This window comes from Mobula birostris, chromosome 30 (genome assembly GCF_030028105.1).
Source record: "Mobula birostris isolate sMobBir1 chromosome 30, sMobBir1.hap1, whole genome shotgun sequence".
Classification (NCBI taxonomy): domain Eukaryota; kingdom Metazoa; phylum Chordata; class Chondrichthyes; order Myliobatiformes; family Myliobatidae; genus Mobula; species Mobula birostris.
In genome coordinates, this window is record NC_092399.1 from 23,546,163 (window position 1) to 23,565,809 (window position 19,647).

The following is a 19,647-nucleotide window of genomic DNA, read 5'->3' on the forward strand; positions in this document are numbered from 1 at the left end:
TCTCTTCCTTTTTTTCCCTCTGCTGTATCTGCATTATCACCAATTCGTAGAGGATAGAAGGAAATGCTACCTAATGAGACAACTTCATTGCACAGTATGGAGCACTGTCCAACTGGGGCCAAGCACGTATTGCATTAGTTCAGCGAATCTACAGTTTCTGTGCTAAGTTTAATGTTGCCACATGGTTTTCATTTTAAAGAATTGTTTCTCTTGCATCCCGGAACTGGGAGGCTTGAGAAACCTTCAACAGCCACTGTCAAGTAAGACTGACTTGAAGACAATGGGCTCAGCTAAATTCAACCGCAGGAGTGAAGAGTGGACTTTTCCCTATTTACATTATCATTCATCATTTGAATTCTCCAGGTCTATTGAGTCTCCAATAGAGTTCGGGAATTCTAATAACAAGTGATGTAGTAAAAGGTTAGTATTAATACTACTAATACTAATGGTATTAATAATTATATTAGTGTTAACAATAATACTAATGGTATTTCTAATAGTAATTATCACTAATACAACAATTTCAAAGTTCAAAGTAAATTTTATTATCAAAGTACATACATGTCACCATCTACAACCCTGAAATTCATTTTCTTGTGGGCATACTCAACAAATCTATAGAAGGGTAACTGTAAACAGGATCAGTGAAAGATCATCCAGAGTGCAGAAGACAACAAACTGTGCAAATGCAAATACAAATAAATAGCAATGTGTTCGTCCATCATCGACGTCGATGAGGATATCGACAACATTATGATGGTGTCGAGACTAGCGCATGATTTGGATTTAAGTGAGGGAGAGTTGTGCAGCATCAGCCTCACTCTCTCTTCCCAATTCCCATCTGGATCCAGTGGCAAAACAGAGTCGAGATGGCTGGAAATGGGACTAGGTGCAATGGATGACCTGGACGTCTTCTGTGTCTTGTCCTGCTCTACACGTTCCATGACGCTTGCAGAGACCGCCTTCTTGACCGTTGGACCTTCCATTGGTCTTGTCCGCTCAATCTGCCGGAGTCTGTCTTCGCATGCTGGGATAAACAACTCCCTATCTCAGCGAGGGTTTGAGACCCGTCGGCTACCCTCACCTGGTTTAGCCAGCTTGTCGAAGCCGTTGCCCGGGATGTGGCCGCTGTCGCATGCAAACGGCTACGGGGAGCCACAGGTGAGAGCTGAGTGCCAGGTGGGGACTAAAGGTGGACTAACCGCCTGAAAAGGACGCGACATGTTCCCCCACCAGAGGTGCTACCCCTCCCTGACTTCCCATACACCCCAAATAGCAATAAGTAACAAGAAGCTGCGATAAAGGGTCCTTGAAAGCAAGTCCATTGGTTGTGGGACATTTCAAATATTGGGGCAAGTGAAGTTGAGTGTGCTTATTCCCTTTTGTTCTTGAACCTGGTTGTGTGAGTCCTGAAGCTCTTGTGCCTTCTACCTGATGGCAGCAGCGAGAAGAGAGCATGGCCTGGGTGCGTGGGGGTCCCTGATAGTGAATGCTACCTTCATACGACAGGGTTTCATGTAGATGTGCTCAATGGCTGGGAGGGATTTACCTGTGATGTACAGGGCTGAATCCAATACTATTTGTAGGATTTTCCATTCAAAGGCATTGCTACTTCCATGCCAGGCTGTGATGCTGCTAGTCAATTTACTCTCCACAACACATCTATAGAAATGTGTCAAAGCTTTAGATGTCATGCCAAATCTTCACATGCTGGGTCCAGGACAGATCCTCAAAAATAATAACACCTAAGAGTTTAATGTTACTAACTTTCTCCACCTCTGATCCTCCAATGAGGACTGCCTCATGGAGCTCTGGTTTCTTTCTCCTGAAGTCTTGGTCTTGCTGTCACTACTCCTAAATAGGTCATTTCTATTTACAATTGAGACCTTTTGGTTCTATTAAGCATTCAGGGGCTGACATATCTTGCAACTCTGGTAAGCTTCTAAGTTTTTTGATGAAGCCCCTAACGAAAGTTGGATGCTCTCTCTCACCTCCTGCATCAAAGGAAAATCCCACATGTTATCATAGCCAAGCACTGGCTCTCTCCACCCATGGAGAAGGGTGGTGAATCACAAGTCCCTGAGTAGAGAGTTCCCTTTCAGCTCCCCGACTCGGTGGCTGCAGCCTAAGAAATGCAACTGATTTCTCCAGAAAAGGCAAAGGCAAAGACAGCTGAGCAGTGCTGTGAACAACAGGAATTCTGCAGATGCTGGAAATTCAAGCAACACACATCAAAGTTGCTGGTGAACGCAGCAGGCCAGGCAGCATCTCTAGGAAGAGGTACAGTCGACGTTTCAGGCCGAGACCCTTCGTCAGGACTAACTGAAGGAAGAGTGAGTAAGAGATTTGAAAGTGGGAGGGGGAGGGGGAGATCCAAAATGATAGGAGAAGACAGGAGGGGGAGGGATGGAGCCAAGAGCTGGACAGGTGATTGGCAAAGGAGATATGAGAGAATCATGGGACAGGAGGCCCAGGGAGAAAGACAAGGGTGGGGGGGAACCCAGAGGATGGGCAAGGGATATAGTCAGAGGGACAGGGGGAAAAAAGGAGAGTTAGAGAAAGAATGTGTGTATAAAAATAAAAAACGGTTGGGGTACGAGGGGGAGGTGGGGCATTAGCAGAAGTTAGAGAAGTCAATGTTCATGCCATCAGGTTGGAGGCTACCCAGACGGAATATAAGGTGTTGTTCCTCCAACCTGAGTGTGGCTTCATCTTTACAGTAGAGGAGGCGGTGGATAGACATGTCAGACTGGGAATGGAATGTGGAATTAAAATGTATGGCCACGGGGAGATCCTGCTTTCTCTGGCGGACAGAGCGTGGGTACTTTGAACACTTTATCTTGGCCGAGACCACAGTCCTGATAGTGAAAACCTTAGTGCTGGTCTCTTTCCTTGTTAGTGCACACTTGCAGGTGATATTTCCCCCTGCTTCCTTTGTTCTGCTGATGCTGTTGGTCACCCGCGTTCTTCTGAGTCCCAGCATCATGCAGTATTAACAAGAGCCATGCTGCTCAGTTAAATCAGAGCTTAGATCAGGCGTTCAACCCTCCAACATCATCAGTAATCTCTCAGTATGAGTTTTGTGAATGAAAATTCCTTTTGGGCGTGTGGAAGTGAGGCAACAAAACAGATTCAAAATTATATCATCACAACCGGCTTGTGATTTTATATTCTCCTATGGATTAATGAGGTCAAAAGTGAGTGGACCAGAATCCGCTACCTGTAAGGAACCATCGATATACTTGCATTTATCTATTCCTATCTGCCAGTGACAAAGCAATCCGTTGCTCATCCAGTCGTAAGGGTCTGCGCAATATCAGGTCATCATTTGGTGATGATAGAAGAAGCCCCATCTGTGAAACAGCCAAATCAAAAAAATACTTGACAGCCAGCAAACCCATGACCTGGCTTTGCCAAATGTCAAACTCATGAGGCACTTGGAGGGTTTCTGCTGCCATAACATTTTGGGACTCTATTGGAAATCCATCTTCAGCGTGCAATCCAGGTACTCATATTTCTAGCAAGATCAAATCCATCATTTTGTCACCTTGGTAACCAAATATTCTATGGCACTAGGTATACCCTCAGGAGAAACACCAATATTAAACCCCTTGCTTGCACCACAGACTACTTTTTCCAACAAAAAACACATTAACCTGGACAACTTTGACAAGAAGGTCTTATGTTCAAAACTGAAGATATTCACTCATTGATTTTGCACTCCCCAGCCGCTTATCTGCACTAACCTTACATTTCTTAATCCACAAATTAACTCTGGGTGACCAGGATTAGTTTTCTCAAAACTCTACACTGACCTTCACCATTTTGTTATCGTGACCAGCGCAGTCCGTCTCTATAGCCCACACTCAGTGACAAAGGAGACAGGAGGTAAACCTTAAGCATGATGTGGAATACTCCACTCTGCAGCTTCTTGCCCAACCTTCCCCAGGCACCCAGCTGCCCGTCTAACATGAAGTCCAAATGAACCAGAACTTATGTTAGCTCAACGGTAGCAAGGCCTATTTAATTTGGCAAACAATAGAAGATTTTTGCCTCAGGTATTGATTCCATCTGCATTTCTAGTTCTGTGCTCAGATTGCACAGAAGATACAGTATGTAATGACCATGTCCTGTTTGACACTGAGCTTAGTTTCATGTTCCATATTTGGCCCACAGTCAAAACCACTTATTTCTATTCATTCCACTCCATGGCTACAAATGATAAAATCAATGCAGGGCTCAATTTCACTAGCATCTCCTTCACTAGAATCCTCAGGTCTGCACTTAAGCATTCTCAGACTGAGACTGCCTCTTGCTCCACCCGTAGATAAAGTAATCTAGCATTGATATTTGACACTGGTTTCTTGACACCCCCCACAACTCCCCACCTCACCCCCAACACAAGAACATAAAATTCAGAGTATACCATGGACCCAGAGCTAGTCTGGTTCTTGATCCCCAGTTGTTTATGACCCAGGCCCCAGCCAACCACCCAGTGCCAATACTCTCATTGCCAACAGACAGCTGACCTCCTGTGTGCATCAGTTCGGATTCGTGGACCTACTGTATAACGTCAATCTGATCTTTCACACCACACTTATAGTAGCATCTGCTGAAAATGCAACTCAAACAGGACCCTGATTGACAGGCAGCCGCTATTTGATGGGGAGTTTGAAAAGGACAGAACCTCCACCAATCCCAGGTCAAAGCAAAAGAGGTCAGCCATTATGATTCCCTATGCTAGGCCTGTGTGTCTAGGCCAGGGTAAGGGATGAGCTGATAGTGCTGATGGGAGGATCCTCATTTCATTTCTGATAGGTAAAGAGGGCAAGAATCCTTGCCCAGGCAATCACTAACTGAACAGTCCTTTTATTAGTAGCCAACCTAGAGAATTCCAACCACCTGCTGCCCTTGGCTGCAGGGATGAGAAAGAATTCTCTGGATCTTAATATTGCTTTTGAAAATTTAGCAGGCCTACGAGCATAATACTCTTGATGGGTCAATAGAAAGGTATGTCAAGCATTCAGGAAGATCTGGCATTAATTCAAGAGAGTTCTCCCTTCCATTTTGAAAAGTGATTGTCTTTATTTGAACAGTCCACCGAGATATTCATGCACAAGTCATCCATAGATTTTTATTGTAATTGTGTAATGACATTCTGTATAATGACTGGAGCCTTTGTTCAATGCAGTTAATCAGCGTGTGTAACTTGCTTATGGAAAGCAGTCTGAACTTAATGCTGATAGAACATTGCACCTGAAAACAATTGCTGAAGAGGAACTTATAAGAGCACCTTTATTATGTCAGGATGCAAAATATTTACCAGAGGATAAACACAAAATACTCTGCAGATGCTGGGGTCAAAGCAACACTCACAACATGCTGGAGGAACTCAGCAGATCGGGCAGCATCCATGGAAACGATCAGTCAACGTTTCGGGCCGGAATCCTTCATCAGGACTGAAGAGGGAAGGGGCAGAGGCCCTATAAAGGAGGTGGGGGGGAGGGTGGGAAGGAGAAGGCTGGTAGGTGCCAGGTGAAAAACCAGTAAGGGGAAAGATAAAGGGGTGGGGGAGGGGAAGCAGGGACGGGATAGGGATGTTTCTGAACTCCTTTTGTTGTCATGGTGTTCATATGATGAGTCCTGTTGGATTTCTGGTTGATGGGAACCCTAAGATATTGATTGTAGGAGACTTAACAATATCATGAGAAGGTGGTTGGATCCTTGTATTAAAACATAAAATACAAGAGTAGCAGAAAGCTATCTGGCCGCTCGTGCCTGCTATATCATTTAGCAGGATCGTAGCTAACCTTTTTTGTCTCATAACCTATTTCCTACATTATTCCATAAACTTGATTTTCTTAACATCAGAAAATGTATTGATTTCTGACTCGAATTCTCTCCTAGTCAGAGAATTCTCAAGATTCACTGCAGTCTATGTGAAGAGATGTCTCCTTATCACAGTCCTGAAGGACCAGCTCCTTATTTTGAGACTCCAGAATTTCATCACTCTGCCCAAGCGTTCTCCTCGTAAAAAAAAGTTCTGCATTTTAATGTCACTGCTCATTCACGGGGTGGCACGGTAGAATAGTGGTTAGCACAATGCTTTACAGTACAGGTGACCAGGGTTCAATTCCCACTGCTGCTTGAAAGGAGTTTGTAGGTTTTCGCCATGACTGCAAAGTTTTCCTCCCACAGACCAAAGTCATACCAGTTGGCAGGTTAATTGGTCATTATAAACTGTCCCATTGTTAGCCTTGAATTAAATTGGGGGATTGCTGGACAGTGTGACTGTGAGGCCCAGAAGGGACTATTCTATGTTGTATCTCAATAAATCAATGAATGAATGGATAGACAGTTAGATAGATAGATATCTACATCCATACTGGACAACAGGTATAATATATCTTCTTTCAGGATAAGACTCCACCATGAGAATCCATCTTTAAACCCTCATTGCATTTCCTCTGAAGTAAATATAGTCTTCCCTGGAAGGGAGACCATTGCCAAACATAGTTGAAAAGCTACCATCTCACAGCAAGAAATCTTCTGTACTCAAATCTTGCTGTAGGTGAGAACTGAAATGTTATTTACCACTTATCATCTATGCTGAATGCTGTATCTTGATATATACAGGCATACATTGCCTCATTTACAAAATAGTTGCAAATGGAATTGAACGATTCCACCTCATCCCACTTATGTCCCACTTCAGAAAGCACAAAGTCTGCACTCAATAAACCATATCATATGGTCACAAGCCTTAAAATGGAATGCCCAGAGGCATTTTTCAACATTGCTGATGACCTCAACCAAAGCCAATGTCAGGAGTGTGTTACCACAAGACTACCAGCACGTTATGTGTCCTAGCAGGGGCCCAGACACCCTCAAGATTGCTGTACAACCATCAGAAATGCCTTCTGAGCCATTCCCTGCCCACATTTTGGTCAATTAGACCATTAGGCTTTGCTCCAACTTCCTACATTCAAAGAAAAGCTGAAATGGGAGAATCCAGTACAGAAGGATCAGTTCAGTGCTGATCTGAGGGAACAGATGACAGTAGACCCACGTAGATCAGACTACTATTTACTGGTCACTATTGTATCCTTCACCTCGCCTTGGTTGTTTAATTATCCACCACCTTTCATTACTGGAGATGTCAAGCCTGCAGAACTGTGCTCTGGTCTGCTGGCTATGGGATCATTTTGTTCCAGTGCATGCTGATTTTGCCGTTTAGAAGCACGAGACCCATGCTGCAGCTTCAAGAAGTTGGCGCCATTTGAGGTACACCTGGTGCTGCTTCAGGCACATTCTTGCACACTCTCTGACCTGCTATTTGCAACACATCACACTTCCTTGTCACTGATAAGCTGTTCCTTTAACGACCCATCCCTACAACAACCCTAGCACCAACTATATCATTTGTGGTATCCACACCATACCATCCCATCTCTCTCTTTGGGTTGCTTACATTTGTTATAGCAGAGTTCTTTAAGGTTGTTATTGCCAGGGGTGGTAATGGGGACAAGCTCCCACTACCTATTAAATACTCCTAATGTCACGCACCTCAAATAGCCTCTGACAACCAAGGCTACCTCATGGCTTTCCAATGTGGCTTAGCTACTAAGCCCGACGGAATCATTTCTACTGACAGAAGGGGCAAAGGCGGGTTACTAGCGCCTTAAAACCAATTGCTTTGGGCAGGTAGGCCTCGTCAGCCATGGTTGGCAGCTCACCTAGGAGAAAGAAAACTCTGATCTCAAACCTCTGCTGACTTGTGGCTATTACCCACTCATGGGGAAGGCTTTAGGAGTAAACCCCGAGGGAAAGGTCCGGAGCTGGAGTCCTTAAGGCAGTCCTAAACGGAGTTCAATGCTGACTGGCATCTCCTGCAACCCTGCTGGTACTAAACTGTATCAGTCTCCCCTATACCTTTCTCGTTCTCATGGAGAAAGGAGCTTGCTACATGGGAAAGAGCTTGCTCTCCATATTTTACTGCTCAGGCTTGCATATCTAGACTGCTAGGATGCAATATCCATGGCTAAATCTGACTGACGGAGGCCCTTACTCACTCACTCATAGCTCCTCCAGGACATCCATTTTCTGAATTATTTTTATTTATTTATTTATTTAGATATATGACACAGAAGTGACTCTTCTGGCCCAAAGAGACACGCTGCTCAGCCCGAATTCTAGCCCGAATTAAAGGACAATTTACAATGCCTAATTAACCTACTAACCATTAGACTGTGGGAAGAAACTGGAGCACCGAGGGGAAAGCTATGCGGTTCCTTAACGACAGTGTCAGTATTGAGCTCCGAAGTCTGGAATGCCCGAAGCTGCAACAGTGTTGCACTAACTGATACACTACCATAGTGCCCAGAGCAGTTCTGAGCCAGTCCCATTCAGTGCAATGGCAAAGCCACACAAAGAAATGGAGGATGTGCGAATGCGCTTCACAGTGATAATTTATCAGTGAAACGCCAGGAGTGTTTAAAGCTCTGCTGGCACCAATAACAATTAATGTGGGTAATACCTGCTGTTGGGAGATGCAATCTGTACAGGCATGGATATATATAATTTGTGTTAGCCTCATTCTGTCCATCTCTAGAAATAGTCATAGAGTCATAAAATGCAGAAACAGACCCTTTGGCCCATCAAGTCCATGCTGGCCAACATGCAACCATTAACACCAGTCCTCAGCAAATCCAATTTTTCTTGTTTTCATTTTGATCAATTCCCACTGACTCTATTAATCTCCTCACAACACGCTGGGGGAACTCAGCAGGTAGGGCAGCATCTGTGGAAAAGATCGGTCGACGTTTCCACGGATGCTGCCCGACCTGCTGAGTTCCTCCAGCGTGTTGTAAGTTGTTGCTTTGACCGCAACATCTGCAGATTATTTTGTGTCTACCAATCTCATTACATCTTAGGAACAATTTGCAGTGGATAATTTACTGCCTTTGGGGTACGGAAGGAAGAGGTAGCACCCAAAGGAAACCCACGCACTCAGAGAGATGTTGCTGGACCGTGATGGACAACAACGCAGGTGAGCATGCAGGTTCCAGCAGACAGTACCCAATGTCAAGAGTGAACCCGACAAAGGTTGTGGGTACTGTGGAGGAGCAGCTCTACAAGCTATGCCACTGTGCGCCATTAAATAGAAGATGGATATCTGTTAACCCAGCTCGGGTAAGATATTTCTCTGACATATGGCAGGGGTTTGTAACTCACAAAATAATCTGCAGATGCTGGGGTCAAAGCAACACCAGGGTTCCGGCCCGAAACGTCGACTCATCGTTTCCACGGATGCTGCCCGACCTGCTGAGTTCATCCAGCGTGTTGTGGGGGGTTTGTAACTGGTTACTCTGCATTACGTGTTGCTCTGCAAGTCAAAATTTATTTGATTACTGAGTGAATGGATGAGTGTGTGAATTGGGTGCAAAATTACAGGAGAACCTTGGTTAGCAGAGGTTGTTAATACAGCCGTGGCTTGCCATTGGCCTTCACTTCCACCATGAAACCAGAACACAGCAGATACTGGAAATCTGAAGTAAAAACAGAAAATTCTGGAAACACTCAGCCAAACAGGCAGTATCTGTGGAGGAAGAAGCAGATTTCACAACTCAGGTTGAAGATTCTTCATATGAAGGCTATCTCACCAGAAACATCTAATACTGTAATATCTCTCCACAGATGCTGCCTGGCCTAGTGTACCTCTGTGATTGTTTCATTCTTCATCACTTCTACCTCAGTTATGTCCCCAGGAGCTTGAGGGTGATCTTGTCATACATTCCTAATGATAGGGAATTGTGAGATCTCTTCCTAATGACCATTAATTCAATCAGTTTGGTCCAGTCGTTATCTATGATGATTCAAATTTGTTTATCACATGTACATTGAAACATGCAGTGAAATGTCTCGTTTGCTTTAACAACCAATACAACCAAGGGTGGAATGGGGGCAGCCCACAAGTGTCACCACGCATTCTGGTGCCAACATAGCATGCCACAATGCTTGGCAGAACTGCACAGGACACAACAACACAGAACACAACAAGTGACAAAACAATAATATCAAAACAAGCCCCTTTCCTCTCTACCTTCCTTTCACCCACCCATATGCATACACAGTTGTCCAACCCCTGGACATACTGTTATTAACCTCCAGCAGGCTTGGACTCAGAGACATTGGGACTTCGGCTTGCCCAGTGGACTCACAGATTCCCAGGCTCAGGGCTCTGGCCATCGGGCCTCAAGCTGATTGAAATGTGAGGAACAGGGGTGTCAAAGTGAGTGTGTGCGTGTGTGTGAGTGTGAGTGAGAGAGGGGGGGGGAGAAAGAGAGAGAGGGAGAGAGAGAGAGAGAGAGAGAGAGAGGGAGAAAGAGAGAGAGGGAGAGGGGGAGGGTGGGGGGGAGAAGGAGAGGGAGAGGGAGAGGGAGACGGGAGGGGGAGAGAGATATGAGGAGGGGGAGGGGGAGGTAGAGAGGGAAGGGGAGAGGTTGAGCGGGAGAGGGAGAGGGGGAGGGGGAGGGAGGGAGAGAGAGAGGGAGAGAGAGAGAGAGAGAGAGAGAGAGAGAGAGAGAGAGAGAGAGAGAGAGAGGCCCATAGTTCAGTACACCTGCAAGATCTGCCTTAAAGTGATATGATCTTCCAAGTAAGTGCGTAAAAGAGTAGCATAGTTGCCTTAGTTCTTAATGTGCTACATTAATAAAATTGAAGTAAATTACCAGTAATCTCTCTGTGGTTTCCATGCTGCGGGCATTTATTTTGAGTAGGAAAGTGCTAAGTACATTTATCTTGGCATCCTTCCTATGAATTATGACTTACCTACTCATTCAGTCCCAGAACTTTCTGCAATTTCCTTCTAAGCACTTTACACAACTGAGTGGTGGAAAGAGGAACTCATGTTTCTTAGACGTTAATATGCCCACCCCCTTACAACAGTTGCTCCATATTTGGAGTGGAAAATATCCAAATAAGTTATGGTTCACTCTGCCACTGGCACAAGAGGATCTCCTTAATGCTTTACTCAATCATATTTATGTAGGCTGATTACAAAGTAGGAATTGTTCGACATTTTAATTGGACAGTATGTTCCAGTCTGGCATTTTAGGGCTAGTATCATGACTTCTTTTGTCGCTTGTCAAGTTAATCCAGTTCCAGCAACCAAGATCCCTGACTCCATTTCACATGAGCTACAGTTAATCTCGAGGTGCTCAGAATTGGCACTGAGAACAAAAGGTGGGAAGATTGGACACAAAAGTGAAACAGAAACAGATAGATTAACCAATTTTTGATAATCCTATTTGTTCAGGAGGATGTCAGGCTTTCTTGGAACTTGTTGCTTTTTTAAAAAGAAATTCAAACCGTCAGTTGAGGCGGTGAAATGTTCCACTTGAGAAGATTTGTTGGTGGGAGTGCTTAGAGCATATGCACGGACACTGAAATGGGGTTTGAAAAGTTGGAATGTTGACAAAAATGCAGAGCTGACACCAGCAAATTCCTGGAAAAAAAATTGTTCATGTAAATGGTTACCAAATCTCTTTTAGTTTCTCACAGATGTATTCTGCATGATACGAGTTTTGTTATATACACATTCACTTACATCACCATTTTAGTTACAACAATATAAATTATTAACAAAGGTTTTTCATTTTGTTGAAAGTCTGACACACATATAAATAACTTTCCAGGATGTTAGTGGAAGCATGCCTGGTCAATAAATGTTAATGTAAAAAATGACATTCTATGGTATATTTGGGAGTGCGACAGTAGCAGGGCAGGTGTCAATACTATTTCAGCTCAAGGCTTTGGAGTTCAGAGTTCAATTCTAGCATCACCTATAAGGAGTTGGCACATTCTCCCCATAATTGTGTGGATTTCCTCTGGGTACTCCAGTTCCTTCCACAGTCCAAACACATACCTGCTTATTAGATTAATTGGACATTATAAGTTGTCCTGTGATTGGGCTGGAGTTAAATAGATGGGCTGCTGGGCAGTGCGCCTCATGGAGCTGCAAGGTTCTGTTCCACACTGTATTTCTAAATAAAAACAAACAAAATAAAATAAATATTTAAAAATGTAAATTCTGCATTGCAGAATGTAACTAATAGTTTGTGGTACAGTAATTGTTTTTCATCAAAGACTTTAGAATATCACAGGGAGGTGGAGCATGTGCACACAATTTACAGTAGAATGGGCAAAGTTACTAAGAAAATACTAACTTATATTCCATCCTGGGATAGCCATAGTCAGTGTTATGTCTGTCTTATAGGCTGTTAAGCTGTCAAAAACATTTAAAACATTCACAGAGAGAAAAGAGACAAATAATTTTGACTTGTTAAAATGTACAACTTTTCAACAGCCTACTTCAACTCAACTCAGCTGGAGACCCTCAGCTGGTTGGGTTGACCACGGACGTTGTGTCCTATCTGAGTACACAAGCCAGGACTGTACGATATGGAGATCAAGTTCTTGCTCTTGCAACAGGTTCCCCCTCTCCATGCAGCTGATGAATCCAAAGGCGCTGCAGAGACTGATACAGCGGCATCACAGGAGTTGCCAGTCAGCGTTGAACTCAATGTGGGACTGCCTCAGGGAATCCAGCTCTGGACTTTTCCTCCCAGTTTGCTCCCGAAGCTTTCCACAGGGCCGCTGCGGTTTGAGATCCGAGCTTTCCTTCTCCTAGATGAGCTGCCAACCACGGCTAACGAGCCCCATCTGCCCAGATCCACTCCACAGAATTCAGAAATTCTCACAGTAAAAGAATTTAAAGAATTCATAGAGAACGCCTCTGGTGTTACTTTAATGTTTACAAGTGACATGAAAACAAATGAATTGTAGCAATAGCTGCATGAATTGGCGACATGGTGGGGTAGTGGTTAGCACAATGCTTTACAGTGCCAGCAATCTGGGTTCGACTCCCACTTCTGCCATTAAGGAGTTTGTACGTTTTCCCTGTCACTGCATGGGTGTGCTGGTTTCCGTCCACTGTTAATTGGTTATTGTAAATTGTCCTGTGATTAGACTAGGATTAAATCGGGGGATTGCGGGGTGGCATGGCTTGAAGGTCCAGAGGGACCTATTCTGTGCGGTATCTTAATAAATATATTTTTTAAAATGAAGGAATGGAATGAACATGAAGCACACATTAAGTTTATGCACAAGGAACAAAGCTTCAACTTCCAGAGCTTTCTGTATCAAACATGCACAGATTGAAGAGATGACAATCGCAAATTAACAGACTGAAAGTGTTCAGTTTTGTAAGGACATAGAAGCTGCTTTTTGTGTTCTGTATGTCTTTAAGGCCACAGGGTTAATATAAATGAACAACATCAATTTGGGGGCAGGTGGAGAAGTGTTATACAAAACGGTGTCCTATCTTCACTGAAACTCAAAGAAGCAAGTGAGCCGGATGAAAATCGTGCCAGTCATGGGTGGAGTAGTGCAGGCAGTGGAAGCAGGTTTTACCTATTTGCAATGGAGCCGAAAAGATGGAGAATATGACCAACCTGTAGAGAAGTAAAGGGAAGACAAATTTGGCAGGGATTTAGATTTCGCAGTGGATTTTAGAGGAGGGGGTCCTGACATGGGGAGAGAACTTGTAAAGAAATGATTAAATATGGTGAAGATTGCTGACTTTCTACAACATGGCTTTGTGTGGAAGGCAGGAGGTAGAGAAGGAAGAGTCAGAAGAGAAAATATAGAGAGAAAAGTTTTGCAACAAGTGGACAGAATAGTAGTTGGCAAAAGTTAAATAAAAAGTCACAACATTGACACAGGATTGAATTTATGTTTTGTTGGTTGAGGTAATGTTTCAGCTCAGAACCTTACACTATGGATGTCCAGCAATTACTTAAACCAATACCGGGCCGCGAAGAATGCAGCCTGGTAGCCAGAATGCACCTAGCACATTTTAAAAAAAAAAGCCAAAATAAACAAGCTAATTAATTAGGTTCCGCCCGGCACGTTAATGTCGGCCCAGATCAGAGGCGATTGCCGATTGTGTTGCCTCTGATCTGGGTCGACATTTACGTGCCAGGCGGCACCTAATTAATTAGCTCGTTTATTTTGGCTTTTCTCTTAAAGATGTGGTGGGTGCGTTTTGGCTACCACTGCATTTTTCATGGCCCGGAGGTTGGGGACCACTGATTTAAACATTAAACTGGCTTGCTCTGATCCAAGAACCTCAGTGCCTCATCTTCACTTCTTCCATTCTATGTGCCACATAGTCCTTGGCTCACCTTGCGTCCTCTCTTTCACTTTGAGCTGTGCAGCAGGACGACCTTGGGCACTGTTCCTGTTAACAGGAGGTGAGTAGGAGTAAAGCTACTTTCAAGCAGTTAAGTGGCAAGGACAAGTAACTTATCAGCACTGATGCAGTGCCCGCCTTGGCAAGGTTGGCAAGATCATCTCTGTGCTGGGTTAGTAACTAAGCCCTTTCAGGTGCCATCTATCAGTAAAGTGAAGTAGAACACAAGTACTACTTTCTGCCCCCTTTCCCTTTCATGAAAAAGAAAAGATTAAAAGATTATTTGTCATGCATACATCAAAACACTGAAATGTACAGTGAAATGCACCATTTGTGTCAAATAAAATCAGTCAGGATTGCGTTGGCTGCAGCTCTCAAATGTCGCGATGCTTCTGCCCCCGACAATGCTTCTCCACAACTCATTAACCCTAACCTGTATGTCTTCAAAATGTGGGAGAAAATTGGAGTATTGGAAGGAAAACCAGGCAGACACAAGAAGAATATTCAAACTCTTTATAGACACAGGTGGAATAGAACCCTGAATGTAAAACGAATGTTTTAACCATCACGCTAGCATGCCACTCCAAAGAGGGAGCAAATGGTTCCAGTTTTGGTTGACCATGCCAACTCAGGCAGTGCCAGAGGTCAGGATCACACCTAGGTCTCCAGAGTTATGAAGTAACATTTCAGCACAGTCTTAAATCTCTACAATCCTATCTGATTAATTCACATGTTCTTTTCCATGAAACCTGGTTCTGGACAGGGGGAAATTAAATCAGAAATACAGCCTTGATCATCAAACTAGTTTTTTTCAGACTCCTGCTGATCTTTTGCAACACATAATATTTTCAACAAGTATATAAAATTATCTTGGTCAGTGAGATAAAATACTGGATTCTGCTCTCACTGGTAGTGGTGTTCTCAGAAATAAAACAAAATCATATTTTCAGACAGATACCGCATTCATGAAAATAAACCACTGTACTGAGTAACTTAGTGAGTATTTTAAACCCACAAATAGTCTAAATATTATGAAAGTGGTGTGTATTAGGAATATTATTGTAGTCTCATTTATCCTAGTTTTGAATTTGAAACAGGTTTTTACGTAACAGTTTTACTCTAAATAAAAAGATAAGAACAGAGGAACACAGACAGAGTGTAAACTATGAGGTTCCTCATGTTTGTTCTTCCATTCAATGGTATTCCCACTGGCTGGATCAAACCAGATCAGGGCCAAGTTCATAGTTCATTGATACCTGCCAGTTCAGACTACCGTGATGTGGAAAATAAAAGCTTATTGAGGTGACCATCCTGCATCCACTCCACTCCAGCCCAATATGTCTGAGAAGGCTGAAAGCAGTATCTGGGGCTCAGAACATCTGATGGCCCATTAACAACTTGCCGTTTTGGGTCGTCTGTGTTGGCGCCCCAAAAGTGGATGATGGCAGAATTTCAGATGGTGATGAAACAGCATACAGGAACAAGATACACCAGTAAGTTGTGTGGTGTCACAACAACAACATTGCACTCAACGTCAGCAAGACGACAGGAGCTGATTTTGATCTTCAGAGAGGTAAAATGGAGGGAACACAAGCAAATCCTCATAGAGGGATCAGAAGTAGAGAGAGGGAGCAATTTCAAGTTCCTGGGTGTCAAAATCGCTGAGAATCTAACCTGGACACAGCATATTGATGCAGCTGAGAAGAAGGCAACACAGCAGCTATATTTTGTTAGAAGTTTGCGGAGAGGTGGTTTGTCAACTAAAACACTCGAAAACTTCGACAACTGTACCATGGACAGCATTCTGACTGGTGCATCATCATCTAGTATGGGAGATGTGCTACTGCACAAAATGGAACTAAGCTGCAGAAACTTGTAAAATTGGTCAGCTCTGTCATGGGCACCAGCCTCCATAGCACGCAGGACATCTTCAAGGTGTGGTGCCTTAGGAAGGTGATGTCCATCATTAAGGACCTCCATCACCCAGGACCTGCCTTCTTCACAGTGCTTCCAACAGGAAGGAAGTACAGAAGCCTGAAGGCACACACTTAGTGATTCAGGAACAGCTTTTTCCCCTCAAGAATCCAGTTTCTAAATGGACGTAGAACCCATGAACACTACCTCACTACTTTTTTTTTATTTCTGTTTCTTTTACACTACATATTTTAACTTACATATTTAATATTCGTAGATATGCTTACTGCAATTCAGTTTATTTCTTATATTTATTTATCATGTATTTCATTGTACTACTGCCGTAAATTCAACAAATTTCACGACATATGCCAGTGATATTAACCCTGATTCTGATTCTGTTACCTTTGAACTTTGTTATGTCTCTGATAATCAAGGACTTTCCAAAATAGTTGATAAAGGCTAAAATGTATTAAAATACATTTTAAGATACTAAAGATACTAAAAGCATTTTTAAGTATATAAAGGGTAAAAGAGAGTCAAGGGTAGATATAGGACCAATATAAAATGATGCTGGAGATATCGTCATGAGGGATGCAGAAATGGCAGAGGAACTGACTGCATATCGTGCTTCAGTCTTCACAGTGGAAGACGTTTGCAGTATACCAGACATTCAGGAGTGTCAGGGAAATGAAGTTTGTACAGTGAAAATGACGACTGAGAAGGTACTCAGGAAGCTTAATGGCTTGAGGGCGGATAAATCTCCTGGACCTGATAGAATGCACCATCAGGTTCTGTAGGAAGTAGCTGGAGAGGTTGTGGAGGCATTAATGATGATCTTTCCAGAATCGATAGATTCTGGCATTGCACCAGATGACAAATTGCAAATTTTGCAAATTTTTTCAAATTGAAAAATTGTAAAATTGCAAATGTTACTCCACAATTTAATAAGGGTGGGAGGCAGCAGAAAGGAAACTATAGACCTGTTAGCCTGACATCAGTGGTTGGGAAGTTGTTGGAATCGATTGTTAGGGATGAGATTACGGAGTTCCTGGAGGCACGTGACAAAATAGGCCAAAGCCAGCAAGGTTTCCTGAAAGAAAAATCCTGCCTGACAAGCCTACTGCAATTCTTTGAGGAAATTACAAACAAGGTAGACATAGGAGATGCAGTAGACATGGCGTACTTGGATTTCCAGAAGGCCTTCGACAAGGTGCCACACATGAAGCTACTTAGCAAGATAAGAGCCCATGGAATTACAGCGAAGTTACTAGCATGGGTGGAGTATTGGCTGGTTGGCTGAAAACAGAGAATGGGAACAAAGGGATCCTATTCTGGCTGGCTGCCGATTACCAGTGGAGTTCCACAGGGGTCAGTTTTGGGACCGCTGCTTTTCACGATGTATGTCAATGATTTGGACTATGGTATTAACGGATTTGCAGCTAAATTTGCTGATGATACAAAGGTAGGCGGAGGAGCGGGTAGTATTGAGGAAACAGAGCCTGCAGAGAGACTTAGATAGTTTAGGAGAATAGGCAAAGAACTGGCAAATGAAATATAATGTTGGAAAGTGCATGTCATGCACTTTGGTGGAAGAAATAAATGGGCAGACTATTATCTAGATGGTGAGAGAATTCAAAATGCAGAGATGCAAAGGGACTTTGGAGTCCTTGTGCAGGATACCCTAAAGGTTAACCTCCAGGCTGAGTCGGTGGTGAAGAAGGCAAATGTAATGTTGGCATTCATTCCTAGAGGCATAGAATATAAGAGCAGGGATGCGATGTTGAGACTCTATAAAGCACCCGTGAGACCACATTTGGAGTATTGTGTGCAGTTTTGGGCTCCTTATTTTAGAAAGGGTGTGCTGACATTGGAGAGGGTTCAGAGAAAATTCACAAGAATAATTCCAGGAATGAAAGGGTTACCGTATGAGGAACGTCTGGCAGCTCTTGGGCTGTATTCCCTGGAGTTCAAAAGAATGAGGTGGGAGCTCACAGGAACATTCCAAATGTTGATAGACCTGAACAGATTAGATATGGCAAAATTATTTCCCATGGTAGGAGATTCAAGGACAAGAGGACACGACTTCAGGATTGAAGGACGTTCATTTAGAACTAAGATGAGGAGAATTTACTTTAGCCAGAGGGTAGTAAATATGTGGAATTTGTTGCCACAAGCTGCTGTGGAGGCCAAGTCATTGGGTGTATTTAAGGCAGAGATAGATAGGTTCTTGATTAGACAGGGCATCAAAGGGCTTGGGATGAAGGCAGGGGAGTGGGGATGACAGGAAGAATTGGATCAGTCCGTGACTGAATGGTGGAGCAGACTCGATGGGTCGAATGGCCTATTTCTGAGCCTATATCATATGGTCTTATGGTCTAAAATTGTAAAATAAAATTTCAAGAAGTTAATTAAAAACATTACAATCAATTTAAATAAGGAAATAATAATTGACTTGCCTGTTCATCCCTTTGTATTTTAGTGAACAAATGCAGTGGAGCTCACACCAGCAATGATACACTATTGCACTCAATGGTGAAATATAGGCAGGAGCAGGAGTAGGAGTTGCCTATTAGCTTACCTGTCAACATTCACTTATCAAAGCACAAGCTGGGAAGTCAGAGTTGACCTGATCAGTGAAGATCAAAGTTCAAAATTCAAAGTAAGTGGCATTATCAAAGTACATATATATCACCATGTACAACCCTCAGATTCATGTTCCTGTGGGCACACTCAGCAAATCTATAGGACAGTAACTATACACGATCAATGAAAGATCAACTAAAGTGCGGGAGACAACAAACTCTGCAAATGCAAGTATAAATAAATAACAAGAACATACAATAACAAGATAAAGAGTCCTTAAAGTGAGATCATTGGTTGTGTGAACAGCACAATGGATGGGCAAGTGAGTGTAGCTATTCCTTTTTGTTCAAGAGCCTGATGGTTGTGGGGTAGTAACTGTTCTTGAACCTGGTGGTGCAAGTCCTGAGGATCTTGTACCTTCTACCCAATGGCAGGAGCAAGAAAAGAGCATGGCCTGGGTTGGTGGGGATCTTTGATGGTGGATGCTGCTTTCCTACGACAGTGTGTTTGATGTAGATGGAACCATCATCTTGGCATGGTCAATGGAACCACCTGTGCAGGTGAGCAAGACCTGATCCATCATACATTCAGTCCTTATCAGGATTGATTATTACAGATTATTCATTTCAAATTTGGAATTAAAATTAACAATTTAGTTTCTACTATCACCTGGGGATACAGACACCCTTTTGTGTAGAAGCATCCCCTCACCATTTCTATAGAGCTTGGCTCTAATGGTTTTGATTATATCTCATAATTGTAGTTTCCCAGTTCCATGAAAATCATCTGTATGCATCGGGACTGTCCATTTCTGTTAATACCATGAAAATAAATCACATTGACCCTTAAATTTTTGAATTTCCACAATTAGAGCCCTCATTGATTTAATCACC